The sequence below is a fragment of the Paroedura picta genome, chromosome 3 (assembly GCF_049243985.1).
Source record: "Paroedura picta isolate Pp20150507F chromosome 3, Ppicta_v3.0, whole genome shotgun sequence".
In the NCBI taxonomy this organism is placed as follows: domain Eukaryota; kingdom Metazoa; phylum Chordata; class Lepidosauria; order Squamata; family Gekkonidae; genus Paroedura; species Paroedura picta.
Window position 1 is genome coordinate 19,041,382 of NC_135371.1, and position 20,212 is coordinate 19,061,593.

At 44.5% G+C, this 20,212-nt stretch overlaps 1 protein-coding gene across 6 annotated transcripts in view; it reads right to left on the bottom strand.

Annotated features, from left to right (window-relative positions):
• FHIT (fragile histidine triad diadenosine triphosphatase) overlaps positions 1 to 20,212 on the bottom strand; it is a 1,226,786-nt gene that overhangs the window by 1,166,038 nt on the left and 40,536 nt on the right. For 5 of the 6 annotated variants that reach the window (XM_077324996.1, XM_077324999.1, XM_077325000.1 and 2 more), the window contains exon 2: positions 18,589 to 18,637. The gene's annotated coding sequence lies outside the window, so the exon portion shown is untranslated. Of the gene's footprint in view, positions 1 to 18,588; positions 18,638 to 20,212 lie in introns of those variants that run through there. The other variant, XM_077324998.1, reaches the window with a different exon arrangement.

Genomic DNA, 20,212 nt, shown 5'->3' on the forward strand with positions numbered 1-20,212 from the left:
TGCTCCCATTTGAAGTGTTATTAAATTCTTTGTTTGATTTCTATAGCAGAAACTATTGAGGCAAGGCTGCGTGCCATGGAGGCAAGGGTGACTGCCTTAGAGGCCGAAGTGGCAGAGCTCAAAGGGGAGTTAGAGCAGCAAAGGCAGCAGAGGGAGGCGGAAGAACGTAGGTTATGTTCTCCACTGCCCAACTCTTCTCACACTGTGGCTAAGGCCACCAATAAGTGTATGCATGTAAACTACAAAAATAGGAAAATATGTGTGGCACTAATGTGTACTTTTTCTCCCTCCCCACACAGTTAAGAAGAAGGAGGACGAAGAGGTCTTCCGGCGCAAAGTTAGGGGGACCGTGGGACGGCTGTGCAGGAGAGTGAGGGCGCTGGAAGGGGCTGGGGAGGGGAGCGGTGGGACCTAAGTTTTTATTTCTTTTTGTGTTTTGGGGTGGGGGGTGTTTGGGGGTTTCCCGGTTACTATGCCCATTTTTCTATGCCTGTTAAATATTTGAATTTGTTAAAAAAAGTTGGCTTTCTTGGCGGGTGGGGGTGGTGATGGGGGGGGGTCCAAGTTAAATTCCCTTGTTTTTTTCCCCTGTTGAACTGTTTCTGAAAATAAAATTTTGTTGTAAATTTCCTGAAAAAGACTCCAGTGTGACTCCTTGAACTCGCACACCTTTCACCCCAAACTCCTAAAACACCTTTAACCTTTAAAACACCCTCCAACCTACAACCCACACAACGGTGCCAGAATAGGCACAATCACTAGAGAGGGTACACTGAGACAGAGTCAAAAACATAAACTTTATTGAACAGACAACAGCAAACACAGATAAACAGACAAAATGGCCCAAACTAGGAGGGGGAGAACTTGTCCGCAGGTTTCACGACTCTCTTCCCGAGAACAGTCCTCCTTCTAGTTTGTGTCGCGGCATTCTGAGAGGGGGTGGGTGGGGTGGGTGCTGGAGGTGGTGGGGGGGGTGGGGTGGGTGCTGGAGGTGGTGGGGGGGGTGGGTTGGGTGGGGGGGACGTTCACTATAATCTGAGGAGGGGGGGCCGCCTCCATAACCGCGACCGCCCTCTCCATCAGCCTCCTTATCATTCGAACTTCCTCCACGCTTTCGCGTAGCGAGTTGTTCGAATCCCTAAGGATGGCGCGGAATTTTTTGCCCTCCTGGGCCACGAGAGCGAGCATGGCCTGGTCTGCAGCAGCTGCACGCCTGGACTCCTCCTGACAGTGCTCCAGGATCCTTTCTCCCACACTAGTGAGGACGGAGACGCGCCGCAGCCTGCCGCGTTCCCTGGCCAGCCTCTCCTCAGCCGGGAGAGCGCCCCTGGGTGGTGAGCCAGCTGGCTCGTCGTCTTCAGAAAGGACCTCTGTTGGCATAAAAAAGAGAAAAAGAACTGTTAGTAACAACGAGACAGTCAAAACCCACCCTGGTGCACATGGTGGCCTTTCTTGGTCACATATTGTTAAACCAAGACTCAGAACAATGCCAGGGGAGCACACGGTTATTGTTTGTTAGCCCATGGTGGCCTGTCTTGGTTACATGTTAAACCAAGACTCAGAACAATGCCAGGGGAGCACAAAAATGAAAAGGAAGCACACAGTTATTGCACACAGACATTGTCCTGCAGCCATGGCTCGAAAGGAACAGTTCATGCACGCTCACCATCTTGTATGTGTATCCGCCTGCGCAGGGCAGGAGGTCCAGCCACCCCACGCTCGTCCTCCTCCTGTGTCCCGGGTATGAAATCTGAAAAAAGGGAACAAAGAACATGATTAAGGACCAAAGTGTGGCAAAGCAAGCTTCAAACCCTAAAGCAGCAACGTTGAGGGACTATCTTCTGTCTCTTGGCAGTGCTGCTGCCCTGCACAAACAGAAAAGCACAAAGCAGTTAAACCCCCCCCCTTATTGCAACTGATACTTACCAACATTTGTGGATGCCCCAGAATCACTGTCCTCTGCTACTGCTGCAGGGGACTCTAGGACCACCGTCCCAGGCATCTGTGTCTCTGTGGACAAGAGCAGAAAATAGTGAAAAAGGAGCAAGCATACAACCTGAACCACACAGCAAGCTCCCAAAGAAGTGGCTAGAGCACTGCAGAAGGCCTATGGCTGAGGCATGCAACAAAACTGTTTGGGTTGTTGTTTAAACACAACCGTTTTAAAAAGCCACCCAAAGCAATCCACAAACATCCAAGCATAGCATGCGTTGCAACGAACACAAGGCATACAATGGTGAAAAAGGAGCAAGCACACAACCTGAACCACACATCAAGGTCCCAAAGTAGTGGCTAGAGCGCTGCAGAAGGCCTATGGCTGAGGCATGCTGCAAAACTGTTTGGGTAGTTGTTTAAACACGACCGTTTTAAAAAGCCACCCAAAGCAATCCACATCCTATCATATTATGCGTAGCAACGAACACACGAGAAAACGATCCCCAAACGTCAGAACACACATTTGCTCAATATAAAAACAATAAAATACAAAATAAAAAGAAAATTACTTACCGGAGGCAAGGGGCGTTTGGTCAGGAACCTCCTCCGGCTCCCCAGGAGCGATGGCCATCAGGTCCACCGTGACCAATTCCGCTGGTCGTTGCTGGACGGGGGGTGGAGGCCGAAAGCTGGACGAGGTTCCCTCGCCGGGATCCTCCTCAGCGGGTGGTTCCTCGACCGGGGCAGCCGGCTTCCGAACCACCTTAAGGCTCCTCCCGACGCGCTTCGGCCTGCCGGCTCCTTCCCCGTCTCCGTACAGCTGGCGCTGCTCCTCGAAGTAGGGGCAGGTAACCTTTTCGTTGCCGGAACCCTTATTACGGTTCACGGCACGCATGTACTCTGCCCTCATTGTTTTGGTCTTCGACCGGCATTCAAGGCCGGTCCTGTTGTGGCCCAGGGCACGCATCTTAATGGCCACTTGTTCGAAGACCTCCCTATTCCTGTGGGAGGACTGGAACGCGTCCTGGATTTTCTCCTCCGAGAAAATCCCGATCAGGTCCCTGATCTCCGCGTCCCTCCAAGTTGGGCCACGGCCGGTTGCAGGGACGGACGAGGCTTGAGAAGAGGATTCCATGTTGCTTTCGCTAGTAGCTGAGCAAAATGGTGGTGCGAGGTGCAGGGTGCAACGGATCATATACCTTCCCGCACACAAAGACAAAGGGACTAGCCGGCTCCTGATTGGTAGAGGGCAGTAGGGGACACGCGCATTGGCCACATTAGGTCACATGTCACGTTCAAAACTCCTCGCGCGGGAACAGGATCTGCTCCTAAAGGCCAGATTAGCGCCTTTTGTTTGACTTCTCGCATGCGCTGATTCGTCCACACGCGGGAAGAGCAGTTTGAACATGCAGCGGGAGCCATTTTAGTGAGATGTCCGCCATTACAAAAACGCATGCCAGTGTAAAACCGAGAGCAATTGCAGTGGTACGCGACAGTTCACCAATAATATTCACCAACCAAAGCATAAATCAATGACATGTAACTGGCGAACGTTCGTTGGCACGCTCAGCGGACAGTTTTTTAAAATGAACGGCGGACGGCGACTCCGCTTGCCGGAGGTCTAGCCGCCGATGGAAGGGGTTGTCCGCACCCAAGCACAACCACGCACCCGGAACCACACAAAGACCCACTACACATAAACCGCCCCTCTTGAAATCACCTCGAATCATATCTATTGAACCCCAGTAATCTAAACAGGAGCCTGCGAGCGGCGAACGTTCGTTGGCACGCTCAGAGGAAAGTTTTTAAAAATGATCCCCGTACGTTGACTCCGCTAGTACTGGCCTACGGTAGACGGGGTTTTAAGCTATGGGCAAATGTTTGGAACGTGACGGTGTGTGCCACTGTGCTTTTGGAAAACTATTGTGGTGTCCGGGCAGAATTTAAGAAAGTGATCGTGCTTGAAAGCCAGTCGCTGTCTCGTTGCCTCGTAGATCCCCGCTCGCTCGGAGAAAAAAGATGGCGGACAGTTCGCCGGAAGTTAGGAGGAAAGGCTCGGGAGGAGGGACTTTGAAGAAACCGCAACAATGGTAACGTACAAGTCTGTGGCGCTACTGTTGCAGATTGGTTGCAGGAGTGTATCGCTATCCGGAGGGTGAATCCAGTTTTCTGGATTCCCCTAGAAGCGCTACAACGAAGCGCTTTTTGCGGGTCGGTTGCAGGACTGTTGCAGATTGTGTACGACGTCGTGGGTTATGGCAAATTTGTAGCGTTTCCAATTGGCAACCATCCTGCTACTTTGAAGCCGTGCGTAATGGCCCTTAGTAACCAAACATCTGTTTCCTAAAATTCCAGCACACTTACAATCATCTGCCCATATACTTGTCCTGTTATATATGCCAATTCTCCCCAAAGTCAGTGCTGACAATCCTTGATGAAGTCTGCAAACATAGGATAATGCACTTTCAATGTGCTTTGGCAGCTGGATTTTCCAGTGCAGAACAGGATAATCTACTTCTAAAGTGCACTGAAAGTGTATTAGCCAGTGTGTGTGGAATGGGCCCAGGCTGGCTCTGAAGTATCAGAGATGCTTTTAAAAGAACTGATTGTGGGACTTGAAGTGGGAAGCTGGGACAGGGATGTGAAAGTGCTTCCCATTTCATAGGTCATGTGTGGATATTCAGTTAGGCAAGGGATGAGATGGTTTCAAGAACACCTTCAAAGCACGGAACATTTCAGTAAGTCATTGAACATGCAAATGTGAACTGTTCATTGAGGGATTTTTTTTAAAAGCACAGCTGACAAATTAATCAGTCGAAGAAGAAGAAGTTGGTTCTTATATGCTGCTTTTCTCTACCTGAAGGAGTCTCAAAGCGGCTTACAGTCGCCTCCCCTTTCCTCTCCCCACAACAGACACCCTGTGAGGGAGGTGAGGCTGAGAGAGCCCTGATATTACTGCTCAATCAGAACAGTTTTATCAGTGCTGTGGTGAGCCCAAGCTGGCTACATGTGGGGAAGTGGGGAACCAAACCTGGCTCACCAGATTAGAAGTCCACACTCCTAACCACTACACCAAGCTGGCTCTTGATAATACTGCCATACTTCTTTCTAGACAGTAGCAATTGACTTTGTTCATTAAATCTCCCCTACCACAGAGACAGCCTACATGAGTAGTAAGTTTCCCATGCAGTAGAAGGTATTGGGGGTGGGGACTATGATGAAGGGATGCCTAGCTCAAATCCAAGAATCAAAGGACCCCCCCCCAAAAAAAAAAATAAAACAAAGGCACAACAATAGTCTCCATCTTTCCCACAAGCAATTGTCAAATCTAGCTAGCTTCTTCAGAACACCTCTCTGGTAGTATAAGCACAACACTGAATGCGAAAAGGATGAAATGACTGTATACCTACCTGCTCCTGCTTGCTTTAATCATTGGCTATGAGCCACCTTGAGCACAGAATATAAAACATTCCCTCCCCCAACATTCTCAATGCTATGCCATGCAGATAAATGAGGCACTATTGTACAAACAGAATGAAAAATGACTATATGGAAACACAACATCCCCGATGTAGCAGGAAGTGCCAAAGCCTGAAACATACAGATAGGCAGCAGCATCCACCACCCAACCCCTCCACTACCCTGGTTTATACCACTGCATAAAGAAGGACAAGATGTGTTTGCGTGGCATCAACAAACTGAGTCTTAGCCATGTGTTCCACTCTTTCTTCTGATTTCTTTCCTGGAGGATTCTTCCTGGGAACCCTAACAAGGATGGGCAATTCTCTTAAGACGGTACAATGGCTTTAAAGTTCTTGATCCTGGAGAGCCTGGCCAAAGAAATGTGCTCTAATATTATTTAATTTCTTCTTTCTCCCCTTTACCCCCAGCCTCCAATGCAATGAGAAAAACCTCTGGGCTGGAAGGGAAAGCATGAAATATTGCTTTCCGGATTCCTGAAGGAATGTGTTTATAGTGGTGAAAATCTGTTTTCCTTCAAATAATTGTATGTTTGATGTTTATTTCAGATTCTACACACATAACACGGAGGATTTCTGCCCCCTCCTCTACAAGATATATTGCACTTGCTTTCATACTGTGGACAATGTTCCACTGATGGCTTGCAGGAACATTGGGCAATTAACAGAGGAATCCTATAGCACTTCAGCAGCATCCTTCTCTGTTGCGACAATAGTGAACCGGATCCTTTAAAGTAGAAGACAAAATTCTCATTAAAAATAGCCATAAAAAGAACACAATAATCCTTTAAAGCAAACACTTTTCTCGTCTGAGAAGACTCTGCACTCAACTCTTGGCCTCATCTGAGCCAGATGTACCAGATTATTGAGACATACCTAAAGGATTAGCTCACATCAGAGGTGAAAAGGAAGATGTAGCAGTGATTCTATCTCCAAACTAGAATGGAGAAGAACAGGTGACAAGTAAAAACTAAATTTATGCAATTGGCAGCATTACTGTACAACTTCTTTTGTCATTCACTAGACTGAATTACTAAACGAATTCTGGAAGAAGAGTTTGGGTCTAGCCTTCTCCCGATATAGGCTACTTCTGAATGTGCAGTATGTGATTTAACAAGAGACTGCCTACTTTGTCATGAAGACAAACAGGAAGTCATTTTAAAAAGGGCAGAAAGTAAATATACCCAACAATTAGAAAAGCAATTGAGGGGAGCAGATTTCATTTCTAACGTTGTCCCTGTGCTGTTACAACTATGCCGCCCCATCCCTTTCCCTTGATGAAGTTTGAAATCTATCGATTGAACATGGACACACCTTCTTGATTTTACAAGATCAAGCAACAGATGAATGCCTCTGGTACCCCTCATTTTTCACAGCACTCCTGCTTGCTATTAGGCACCAGAAATTGGTACATTCCTATGCCATTGTACTAATTCAGACAGTAACTCCTCAAACCATCACCCAACTGGCGTCAAAGTAAGAAAACCGGTATTCTAAAAGCTGTGGGCGCTTTGAGAGAAGTAGTCATGAGGAATTCAGTATAACCCATCAATTGGCATACATGCTGAGAAAATAAATGCAATTCCTTTAAAATAGGTGTCGCTAGTAGATGAATGTTTTATTTCTCAGGACTCTATACAAAGTAAAACTGATTTTTCTATAGATTTCTGAATACAAATATAAGATTAGGCACGTGCTGTGCTTCTAAAGAATCCTATGTATGGATGCGCTAAGATTTCCTTCGGCAGCATGGAAGATTCTTTCGGAGCAAGGGTTAAACGGCAGCAATGCAGTTTGGTAAGCTTGTATTTTATTTTAAGAGGGAGAACAGGAGCTGGTTGAGTCAGCTTTAAGGAAAGTGTGGCAGAGATTCCACTAGTGGCCAACTGAAAGTGACCAGCATTCATTCAACCTGTTGTTGTTGTTGTTACGTGCGAAGTTGTGTCCGACCCATTGCAACCCCATGGACAATGATCCTCCAGGCCTTCCTGTCCTCTACTATTCCCCGGAGTCCATTTAAGTTTGCACCAACTGCTTCAGTGACCCCATCCAGCCACTTCATTCTCTGTCGTCCCCTTCTTCTTTTGCCCTCGATCGCTCCCAGCATTAGGCTCTTCTCCAGGGAGTCCTTCCTTCTCATGAGGTGGCCAAAGTATTTGAGTTTCATCTTCAGGAATTCAACCTGTAGTTCCTGTAAAAATAGTTGGAACTGCAATATATGGGAGCCAGAGTGGTGTGGTCAAACACTACTCTGTGGATGTATAACTGCTCTTGAGATTCTGACATGAGGCTTTGAAATCAACTTCTTCTTGCCCTAAAATGGGTCACTAGGATACACCAAGTCCCGTCTGATCAAGGGGTATGGGGGAAAGGCATAGAACAGGGTGCCCATGCACCTGAGATGGAAGGTGTTCCCTATTGAGAGACAATCACTCCCTGCTTTGGAACAAGATAGCTTGGCCTTGGCTTTGTGCCAGAGATCTACAGAGGGGGTGCAAATACTGGCAGTAGGAGTTGCATTGCAATGGACCACTTGAGTGCTGAATGCCCCATCCCACTGAGGGTGTCAGCCCTAGTATACTAGGAGCCAACGATATTAATGCTTGCAGCCAAACACCAAGGGTGATTGCACACTCCCAAACAGACACAGCTTCTCGACAGAGAGGGAGTGAAACGGTGCTGCCTTGATGATTGTCATAAGATATTGCAGGTCTATTGTCTGTCTGTACTGGGATTATTTGCCCTCTGGCCATAGCCAGAGAATTAAGGGAATAAAAAATAGCATGTAACTCTACGATGTTAATGTGCTGACACCTCTCATAGAAACATAGTGTCAGAAGGGACTTTGAGAAACCTGAGAAGTGGGAACTCCAGGTCCCAGCTGGAGGCTAGCATCCCCGCCACTGGTCAAGAGTGCCAGCCTCCAGGTGGAACCCGGAGACCCCTCTGAATTAAACCTCCTCTCCAGAATGCATAGATCAGTGTCCCTGAAGTATAGGGCTTGGGATGGGGACAGAGGGCTGTGTTGCACTGCCCTCAACACACACACAGAAAGAACACAGAAGCATTCCTCCCTTCTAAAATTGCAAACCTTATTAACCACACATTCACCTATGCATGTAGGAAATACCTGCATGTCTCCCTCCTTGGATTGCTCTGAGAAGCCATTGGACAGAAGGTCCAAATTTAATGAAAAAGAATCCCATAACAGTCAATGAGCAAGTAAAAAAACACACCATCCTCCTTCAATAGCTTCATCTGCCTGTGCTCCAACTATATCTGTTTAAGGCAATGGCAATTAAAAACAGCTTGGTGTAGGGATTAAGAGCAGTGGCTTCTAATGTGTGAGCTGGATTTGATTGGAGAGCTGACCCCTCATTAGCCTTTCATGGCTGAGAGTTCCTTCCCAATTGGGGCTAAATTACCAGGGCTGAGGGCCCTCCTGATTGGGGTTAAACTATCCTGGCTGAAGGCCATAATTTACTCATGAGAAAATATTCCTGGAGCTGGGTCCATGACTTGCTCATGAGTAAACATTCCTATGCCAGAGGCTTTTCCTGGCTGTCTGCATGCAATTTGACCTGATTGGCCCTCATTGGCTGAGTGCAATTTGACCTGATTGGCCCTTATTGGCAGAGTGCAATTTGAACTGATTGGCCCTCACTCATGAGCAAACTTTCCCAGGGTAGAGGCTTTTCCTAGTTGTCTGTGTGCAATTTGATCTGATTGGCCCACATTAGTAAAATGCTATTTGAACCGTTTGACCCTCATTGGCAGAATGCATTTTGAGCTGTTTGGCCCTCATTGGCAGAGTGTTCTCTTCCTACTGGTGGCATACCCCAAGACAGGGCCAATCAGGTAGGTAGTGAGTTGGCTGCATGCAAGTTCAACTTCATAATGTTTAGTGACATTGACAGTGATGCTTCTGAAGAAATTCCTGAGATGGGACAATAATCAACCAATAATCTCATTATGGATAGAAGGTATAGCCTTGGGATCATATGGGGATATCACCAATTGTCTGTTTTATGGATTTAACATTCATTTGAATTCTTTTAATGATTGTAATTGTCTTTGTATTTTAACAATGTTGCAGCTGATAGGGGGTGCCTACTTGCCAATAAACAAATAAACAAACACCACCACTGCCATACATTTGGTGAATACCTTAGGGCAGGGGTAGTCAAACTGCGGCCCTCCAGATGTCCATGGACTACAATTCCCAGGAGCCCCCTGCAGCACCTTAGAGACTAACAAGATTTGGAGAGAACAAGATTTGACAGCCAAAATTTTTGACTCTCAAAACTGCATTCCTTGAAATACTTGTAAGTTTCTAAGATGCTACTGGACTTAAATTTCCTTTATAAGAGTAACAGAAATAGTTTGCTTGACCCAGCTGGCACCAAATAAAGGCAATAAGAAAGCTGGTCAAGTTATTGCACAGGGCTTCTTTAAAGCATGGGGGTGGCAATTCCAGCACCAGGAGGAGTGAGGTATATTTTTCTGAAAGCAATTAAAAAAAATATTGGGTTGATTGATATACCTCCCTTCTGCTAAAGGAAGAGTCTTGTGCTAAAAGGGAGTTATGGGACCCAATGTCATGATATATTAATATCATGGCACAAGAGGAAGCAGTGCACAAGGCTACACATTTACCTTTCCAATGCATTGTATATAAAAAGAAATTCTTGACCTAATTCAGGGGTAGTCAAACTGCGGCCCTCCAGATGTCCATGGACTACAATTCCCAGGAGCCCCTGCTGGCAGGGGCTACTGGGAATTGTAGTCCATGGACATCTGGAGGGCCGCAGTTTGACTACCCCTGACCTAATTAATCCTTCTGTTCCCCCCCTTCACCTGTGGTATCAATGCTGCTATACTCGATCTTATATAGGTGTTCAATATCATTACAGGGTTCCCATGAAGGACAATGTGAATTTTCGCAAAACCTAAAACAAGTTACTAGCCAAGGTTCACTGTTGTAAAGGAATTACACATTGGGATGTTAATCTTGATAGGCCCCTGCAAATTTGGATTTTATGCGACCAATTTGGGATTGAACTACATAACCAAGACATTATAAGAGACTGTTATTTCCAACAATCATAAAAACACTATTGGAGAAGATTGAGTTATTACAATATTGAGAAGATCACTGATGAAGATATCAAAAATGGACTAGACCTGGGAACCCATTTTCAAATTGTTTTGAACATTGTGAAATAGTTTTGAACATTAAATCGCTTCGCAATCACCAGCTTGAGACTTTTTTCTTCTAGTTTATTATGGCTGATGAGTCTTCACCTGTTTCAATTTCTCTGCTTGGCACACCTGCCTCCTCACCCATCTTATGTGGTTCCTATCCCATAACACAGGGGTAGTCAACCTGTGGTCCTCCAGATGTTCATGGACTACAATTCCCATTAGCCCCTGCCAGCGTTTGCTGGCAGGGGCTCATGGGAATTGTAGTCCATGAACATCCAGAGGACCACAGGTTGACTACCCCTGCCATAACACACAGGGAGGCCTTTTCAAGAGGATAGAAAGGTCCTGTCTTCCTTGGTTCACCAGTGGAAAAGCTCATACTATCTAACCCTATGTTTGGATGACAAGGGATATCACAGCCTAGCATCTCCTGAATTATTTTACAATTTTGTTTTCCCCTTAATATACCTCCAAATACTAGCAGAGATGAGCATTTGGTAAGCAACATGGTTAATGACAATCAAGTTATAAATGATACATACATTTAATTCATAAGAGAATCAAATATAAACAAATGTCTGATTTTTTAAAAAAAATCCTTGAAAATTGGGAAATTTTGAATTCCCAGTCATATTTTCTTACATGTTCAGTAAGATATTTTCCTCAGTATCTTATTCTTGTTTCTATATGTAACTTAATCCCCTTTTATCCAATTTTATTGGAGCCTAATATGCTTTTCCTAGTAAGCTTTTGGCTTCTCGGATGTTTAAGGAATGGATTACTTTTAAGGTTTATCCTCATAGCCCCTGGATTTCACGCAAATCTCCAACAGAGCCCTTCCCTGCGATTAACAGGACAGAATTTAAGGGCAATATAACTGAGGATGTACAGCAGATCTAGAAATTGTTGTGTTCCTGAATATCAGGGAAAGAAGTACTAAAAGTGATGGAGGAGAAAAGTTAGAAGGAAAAGGTATCTACTCTTAACAAATACCAGATGACTGCAATGATAAGAAATTAGTACAAAGCAAGTAACAATGCAGAAGACTTTGAATTCTTGTAAAGACAAAGCCTTCAGGAATGTTTTCCTTAACTGATCAACACATGGCTATGGATCAATAATAACGCATTATCAGTGGATTCTCAAGGGCCAGTATACTTGCAAACAACTTTTAAAAATGCAGTTTGGACTCACACATGTGACATTCATTCAGAGCTAAGTGCCACTTGAAAAGTGATAGCTATGTTCTCTCTCTTTCCCCAAGCAGAACCAAATACAAAATAGTGTTTAAAGGTAATTTTAGAGAACACAGATCTGTGTACCATACATTAAATATAGTAAGGCCCAAAGCAGGGCCCACATAGAATTTATTCACTTATTTGTAGCAGGCAGAAGGCCTGTGCACATGGCTAGGTTTGTAAGGTCCTTCAGACATCTAGATCAAATACCACTTCAGGTTTTAAAGCTCAAAATTAGTGCTGAATTGAGTTTAGAAGGTGGCCAGAAGCCAATGAAAATGGTATAAGATGGGTATAGTGGCATCAGTATGGGGGGCCCTCATTTTGTAACTGTACAAGTTTGTTTACATCTTTACAATTCAAACAGATCCAGAAGAGATCTGCTGGATCAGCATCTGGTCCATACAGTGGCTAACCAGTTCCTCTGGAGGGCCAACTGAATGTGGCCTATGAATGTTGAGGTTCTCAGTCACTAAGGCTAGTTGCCACTGATGAAGCTATCTAATCCCCTTTCTAATCCCCTGTCAGTGCCTGTGGCCATCATTACATCCTCTGGCAGCATATTCCACATTTCAGTCACTCTCTATGTAAAGAAGTATTTCCTTTTGTCCATCCTGAATCTACTGCCCATCAGCTTAATTGGATGCCCCCAGTACCACAGAAGGATATGCATATAGGTTGCCTCAAAGGGTATTCATATGGATGCATGAAAGTAAGCCAAAATATCCTTTTATTTATTCAGCAGCATCCATTGATGAGCAAAATATGAAAGGGACCGACAATTAACTCTGATGCCCCTCATGTCTGCAGCCAAGCTAATCAATCAATCAATCAATCAATCAATCAATCAATCAATCAATCACACTTTACAGTATTATTCTTATTGTGCTATTAGCACCAGCTGGGAAATACAGTTGGCAATCAATTCACAAATCTGATCTATTGTAGCCAGAAGTTCCCATATGTTCCCAGCTCCTCTCCAGAGTTTGTGGTTAGAAATACTTTCCTCTAACTTGGAACAAAAGTAGCTGCAAAACCACTTAGAAAAAAAAGAACCTTCCCATAGGACTCTCTCCCCGCTTTGAATGTCATAACCCAGTCCCAGTGCCTTAGAATCTGAGTCCTCCATCAACAAGGCTCACCACACAATCTGAAAACTACAAACATAAATGTGGTTATTAGTGACAGTTCTTTATTCAACACCAACTCCAACAAGAAATATCAAACAGCAAACACTGGAACACATGAAACTTTTATACGCCAGATTTAGGGTGCCCACCAAGGAACCTGACTGGCCCTTTAAGGAATATTCTCAGAGTCCATGTAGGGTTACTTATTGGCTGACTTGCAATTCTTCATTTGCATATAGTCTGCACAAGTCTCATGGTCTACATCAGGCTTTCGTGAAGCGCTGGGGATTCTTGATGGCCCTGGAAGGGTCTCCTGAATGAGTGGGAGTTAATTAATTTTTAAATATGTTAAACACTTATCAGGTGATATGACCATACATGGTCATGTCGAACCACCACCAACACCCCCGTCACCAAATGGTCAATGATGGGCCTGGAGCGGGTAGGAAGAGGAAGGCCCCATAGTGGGCATGTACACAGCTGTGCTTCCGGACCATATTCTGCACGATTGCACCGTTCCAGGGGTTTCTTGAACAATGTAGAATGTTTCAGGAGTTTCTCAACGGTAATGTCGGGAATGTATGTCGGGAATGTTGAAATATTTGGAAATTTTATGGAATGTTTATATGATGTGAACTGCCACAAACCAGCTTGCTGGGAGCGGCAGCATACAAATAGGATGGGTGGATGGATGGATGGACAGTTGAGAAAGGCTGGTCTATGTACATAACAGTAGTAACATCAGTCTAGCAAAGGAGTCAAACCTTTAGTTTCCATTTGAAGGAAGTAAGGATGACAATCAGTCAAGGAACTGTGGTGACAACAAAGGATCCTGTCTCTGTTTGGGGAAAGTAGCTCGACAATTTATTTGCTTGCTTCATTTGTACTCTGCCTTTCTCACAAATGTAGCCCACAACAGTTGTACCAAAACCCTGCATGCAACACTAGAATATTTTCCTTTGAAGAGCAGCAGACCCCAATGACACCCCATAACCTGCTTTCTGAAGGGCAGGATAATTTCAGAATGGTTTGCTGGGTGAGAGGGATGGTTCCTGTCCAGGCATGCCTGAAAGCCTTCTAGCGCCCTTAGGATTAGTCATCTGAGTCTCTAACTTGTACCCTCACCATATAAGATGCAAATGCCTTCTATAAATTTGCACTTCTTCCCCCTCTTGAAACAACCCCAGGCACTTCAGTCTTTTCCTTTTCCTTCCCTGTTTTATGCCACACAAAGACAGCTTTCCAATAAACCTCTTAAAAATCAATTTGGCACACCAAAAGATGCAAATATGCTCAGAAATATATTGCATTCAACACCCAGATCAAACCATAGCATGAGTTCGTTTTCCCGTCTATTACATAAATCTGTTGTTTAACCAATGTTTACAACGGTTGATCACAGTGGTTTACAATTGATGACATTGCAAGACTAATAATTTACATATCACTGCATAATGTAACAGCCTTCCGTTTCTAAATCTGGCGTTTATGTTATAAGCCACTTTAATTACCACAGTTCCCAATTTCAGCGTTTACATCTTTAGAAGCTGACGGCAAGAAGCTTCAAGCAAAAGGATGCTTGCGGAAAGGCAGGATGGAATTAAAGAGGAATTTAACCTTTTATCAATGTCTTTTTGTAAAAAGGTAGGTCTTCCGTACGCTGTACTTGATTGGAATGCTTTAGTATCTGTGGGTTTTGCCATTTTTAACCAAGAGACACTTCACAAACCAGTGTTGCATCTGTGCCATGACTATTTAAAATTTTTACTCTGTGTGCATTCCTCCTTTTCAATTCTCAACCACAAATCCAACCATTTGTTCACTGGCAAGGATAGTGAGATTAATTGTTCTTGTTGTTAGGTGCGAAGTCGTGTCCGACCCATTGCGACCCCAGGGACAATGATCCTCCAGGCCTTCCTGTCCTCTACCATTCCCCGGAGTCCATTTAAGCTCTCACCGACTACTTCAGGGACTCCATCCAGCCACCTCATTCTCTGTTGTCCCCTTCTTCTTTTGCCTTGAATCGCTCCCAGCATTAGGCTCTTCTCCAGGGAGTCCTTCCTTCTCATGAGGTGGCCGAAGTATTTGAGTTTCATCTTCAGGATCTGGCCTTCTAAGAAGCAGTCAGGGCTGATCTCCTCTAGGACTGACCGGTTTGTTCACCTTGCAGTCCAAGGGACTCGCAAGAGTCTTCTCCAGCACCAGAGTTCAAAAGCTTCAATTCTTTAACGCTCGGCCTTCCTTAAGGTCCAACTTTCGCAGTGAGAGTAACAGAAGGACTTTTATAGGCATCATGACCCACCCACCCCCGCAAATTCCTCTCACTATAAATATGGATGGTAGGAATAGGATGTTCAAAATTCATTTTCATTAAAAAACAACAACATTCATTTAATTACATACATTTATTTTTGTGTGTTTTCTGGAAAAGTTACAATTTGAAATATCTTCCATAAAAGTCTCCAGAACCGAAAATTCAACACAACATGCATGCTTATTTTTACTTATATTTAGTTAATAGATTGTTAAAGACAATGTTCATTCTACACTCTGGTAGCAACAAATATTAAAAAGAATGCATTTGACGAGGAAAAAACAAGCCAAACTGGTTAAAATGGTATATTCAATTATATATTTGAAGCTATATGTAGGGATTGTTTTCATTGGAATAATATTGGGAAAAGATTTTAAAGACAATTTTAAACTAAATTTATGGGATGGGAAAATAAAATAGCTGAAACCTGCCGGCACACAATTTAAGCACGCCAACCCCCCCCCCCAAAAAAAACCCTGTGCATTAATATGCCATGGATATGTCAACTATTTCAGCAGAATTTTACGCTCACCCATAGAGGTCACTGGGATCCATCATCACTTGACTTACCCATTAGTTGTATTTCAGATTAGTGCTTAGAATATCCCTTCCACCATGTGAGAAGAGACACATAATCCACACAGGTCCCATGTTTCCAGGAATCATTTATATGGAGTTGGAAGAGACTGTTGAGGTAGCAATTTATAACTGATGCTTGTAATTTATGATCTATTATGGACAGCTGATTTGGTTATGGAAGACTTACATGCAGCAGCAGCAGCAACGACTGTTGATCCTTAACACTATTTTGCTCCCTTATATTTGGGAAACAGTCTCCTGGGAGGAGACTGTCCAGGGCCCTGTATGTCCAGGTCCAGCCTGATTGGCTCTCCCACTCCAGCTCCCATCCTCCCTCCTTGCCTGCTAGAAGCCTTGTGGCTGCGGCCTCCATTGTCACCCGCGAGGAGAGAGGCAGCAACAGGGCTTTGCGGCCCGCAGGTACGCTCCTGCTGGGATGGAGCCGGGGGCGGGGGAGAGTTTGGAGCCTGCCTGCCGCCCCTTTCAAAGCCCATTTTTAAAATGGGCTTTGATACTAGTAATTTTATAAACCCAGTTCTCTCTTTGCCTTCTCTGTGTTTCAGACATTTTACACAAACCTTTCCTGAGTCCCCACGAGGAAACTTGCCTGGGACTTAGTCCTAAAGCACAGACTGTGCTACCTTTGCTGGATCAATGGAACAGGGCAAATTCGTGCCTCTAGTAGCCGGTCAATACAAATCCGAGATGCTTCGCCAGTGGCAGAAGCCAGAAAAACAGGGCAGTACACATCCAGGATGATTTGCTGGTAACTAATAGCCACCAAACAACATTAAGCTATAAGCAGCCGGACCCATTAGAAATTAAGGGACCCTGGCTAATGCAGGCATAGGTTTAATGAGACAATTATTTTTAACTCACAGAATTTAAGGCAACATAGTCTCAACTCTATACACAACGGTCAGCCATTTACACCTAAGCAGTGCTCCCTAAGTAAATGCCCAGGACGCTTATGAAAATTAAGCACACAGACGGTTTGGAATAGCAAATGCATTAAGAAAAGCAGCAACCTGCATCGGAGAAATCTGGCTGTAATTGACCAAGAAAAGCTTTCTAGAACACAGGGGGCATTTTCCGCATGGAGTTTTTGCTGCTGCTCACTTTCTTAACTATTTCAGGCCAGTATCATGTGCCAGTCATTGCCTGGCTGATTTCTCCCAACTTTTCCCTGTGTTTTTTTCAGAACACCTTTACACTGATGTTTCTGGGAGGAAAGTATCTGAAGTGTCTTTTGTCACTTGCACTTTTGTCCCTTGCACTGTACATTTAAACACAATCCATTGTCAAAAATCTATTTAAATTGCTGTGCAAGTTCCCTTCACATCCCCCACAACAGTTGTTTCATTGGAGTGATCTATGGTAATGTGGTAGAAGGCCAGATCCTGAAGATGAAACTCAAGTACTTTGGCCACCTCATGAGAAGGAAGGACTCCCTGGAGAAGAGCCTAATGCTGGGAGTGATGGAGGGCAAAAGAAGAAGGGGACAACAGAGAATGAGGTGGCTGGATGGAGTCACTGATGCTGTCGGTGCAAATTTAAATGGACTCCGGGGAATGATAGAGGACAGGAAGGCCTGGAGGATCATTGTCCATGGGGACGCAATGGGTCGGACACGACTTCGCACCTAGCAACAACAACAACAAGCCCAGAATTGTCTGCTCTTACTGTTGTGGTCCGGAGTATCAAACAGAGTACCTTTCCAAGCTCTACATCCTAGCATCCTTCTATACAGAGATAACAAGGGCTGATCCTTTTTTATCGAAACCATTTGCCCCTCTACAATTAGCATCTGAAGATGAATACATATCCAAATACATCTGGAGATGAATTGTAATAGTGGTAGATCTCCAGGTGCCACCTGGAGATTGGCAACCCCAGGGAAGGAGACGGGGCCATTTAAAAATGAAGCATCGGCTCTACAAGAGGCAGAATGCTCTGTTGCCCTAGGAACACTACCTCACGTTGTCCTGCTGTGTCAATATACATGTGCAAAAGAAAAGACCAGGAGTAGTACATCATCACCACAGTGGCAACCAAGGGGAGATATGAACAACTGTGAGATCATTCAACAACCACTAAGTCAACTAACAGGCTTGGAAAGAGTGGAAGAACCACACCATCAGGAAACCCACTGTGGGATCACTTTGGCTGTAAGTTCAGCAGCAACAGAGAAAATCCTGAACTAAGTTTTCATACCGATATGCCCGTAGATGTAATTCGAGAAAGCAAAGCCAGCCACCTTGCTTAAGGCCATTTGCTGCCCGGTATTTTCTATCGCAACAAATTAAACAAAACCCGGTTAAGCCGCCATTTGGCACCCCGCTTCCACTGTCTTATTGTGCCGGCCTGGCTTTATTCCGCTATTGACCAAAAGCAATACCACTCCGTGAGCAGGCTCTTTTGTTCTATGTTCTTTATCATTCATCTTAACAAACACTGCTGCCCTGCTAGGAACAAAGCGCACGGCAGCGATCGTGACAAAATCCGGCCTCCTTCAGCACATCGCTGCCTTTCTATGCACCTTCCCCTCTAATGAGAGATGGGCATTTTGTGCAAGACGGGACAACCGGGCAGTTAAAGGAGTTGTCCTGTCAGCTCTGTCGTTAATCCAAGTGCTTAAATCCCCGAATAAAAGAAAAATCAATGTTGTACGGCAATGTTTGTCAATGCAATGTAATAAATACACTTACCTTTACAGGGTATTCTCAGTGGATTTCACTTCTTTGCTATGCTTCAAGGCTACAAAAGGGATAAGGGAGAGAGAAAAGAGGAAGCATTGAGCTGCCTGCCAATAGATAAAAGAACTTTTTTCTGTATTAGTATCCATGTTTTAACTTATGTCACAGCAGTGGCTGCTGAACGAACCCAGAGGAAGCTGAACTCTTTTTTTGAACCGTTTGTTGAATGCGCAGAGCCGCACGCCGGAAAGAAAATCTGACCATTCACCAACACACAGCCTGGCCGTTACTGAAGATGTGATATCAACATAGGGATACTTGAAAAGTAGAATATCCACCTTGGGGTCACCTAACAGAGTTTCTATATACTTTAGATGTGTCCTCCCTACAGCACCCATCATAATCAATAGATCTAATTCACAATATGGACCAATCTGTGAATACATACATTCAAATATTGGGGCCATGGATAGACAGCAGATCTTTCAATAATTCTGAGAATAGCCCTATGTTTGTTTTTAAGAATATGAAATCTTCAAAAGGGGGCCTTTAAACACCACCACCACCACCACCCCGACAAAAGGAGCGCCTTTAGTAGTTTTAATAAATGGATCACCTCAGTGACTATTCCTAGGCATCTACAGCAATCTTTAGCCCTTGGTTTCTACTAAAGAAAGATGGATTGGGGAGAAGGCTTTCCAAGGCTGTGTTATCCCTTGAAGGAGGACTAATTAGGTCCAAGTCCAGTAACAACCAATAGGGAACTTGCTACAACTTGACTTGCATGACTCATCCAGGAAAGTCACACAGCTTAACCTACCCCACAGGGATGCTGTCAGGATTAAATGAAGAAAAGAAGAATGAAATAAGCAGCTTTTGGCTCCCATTATGGGAAAAAGCATGATATAAATAAAATATAATAATTATAGATATAACTGGAGATGGGGAGTTGATATAAGGTTGGCTTATTGGTGGCTGGGAAAGAGAAAAGGAAACAAGGAAAATTAGGTTATAAGAACTACCAGGAAGATGGAAAGAAAAAAATGTGGGGGAAGGATTATAGGGGAAAGTGTAAGTATTTATGCATTTCCCATGATGCAGCTGGCAGTTAGCACTGTATAACGTGGCCATACTTCTCCCAGGGAGGGGCTGCCACAGATAGGGAAGGATGGGAAGCTGAAGACAGGAGGGAATATAAATGTAGGGGGTAGGGAGGAGAGAAGGCAGGAAAGGGGGACAGGCTACAGAGAAAAGCATTTTTCTTTGGAGGTTTGAACTCAGCAACGACTTCACATGGAATTTTTTTTTTCATTCTCTCTGTTGGCAGAACCCAAGCCAGTGGAAGATCAATTGCTCACCAGCTTCACCCACCAAGCTTTTAGAAATGCAGTGGTAGATGTGGCGGACACAATGAGATATATGCCAAGTCATACACAGAAATATGTCCCTCCAGTGACTCAGGTAATATCTATTTGAGATTAAGAGGATTTAAGGTGCTCGAAAGACTGCAGGAAAAGCTTCTTTGGCCTGGTGGGCTCCTGGGAGCAAGGAGGAGGGTCTCTTTTTGTGCTGGTTTCATTGCGGAAAACAGAACTCTCCCCTGAAGTCTCTAGGAGACTGCGGTTACCATGTGCCA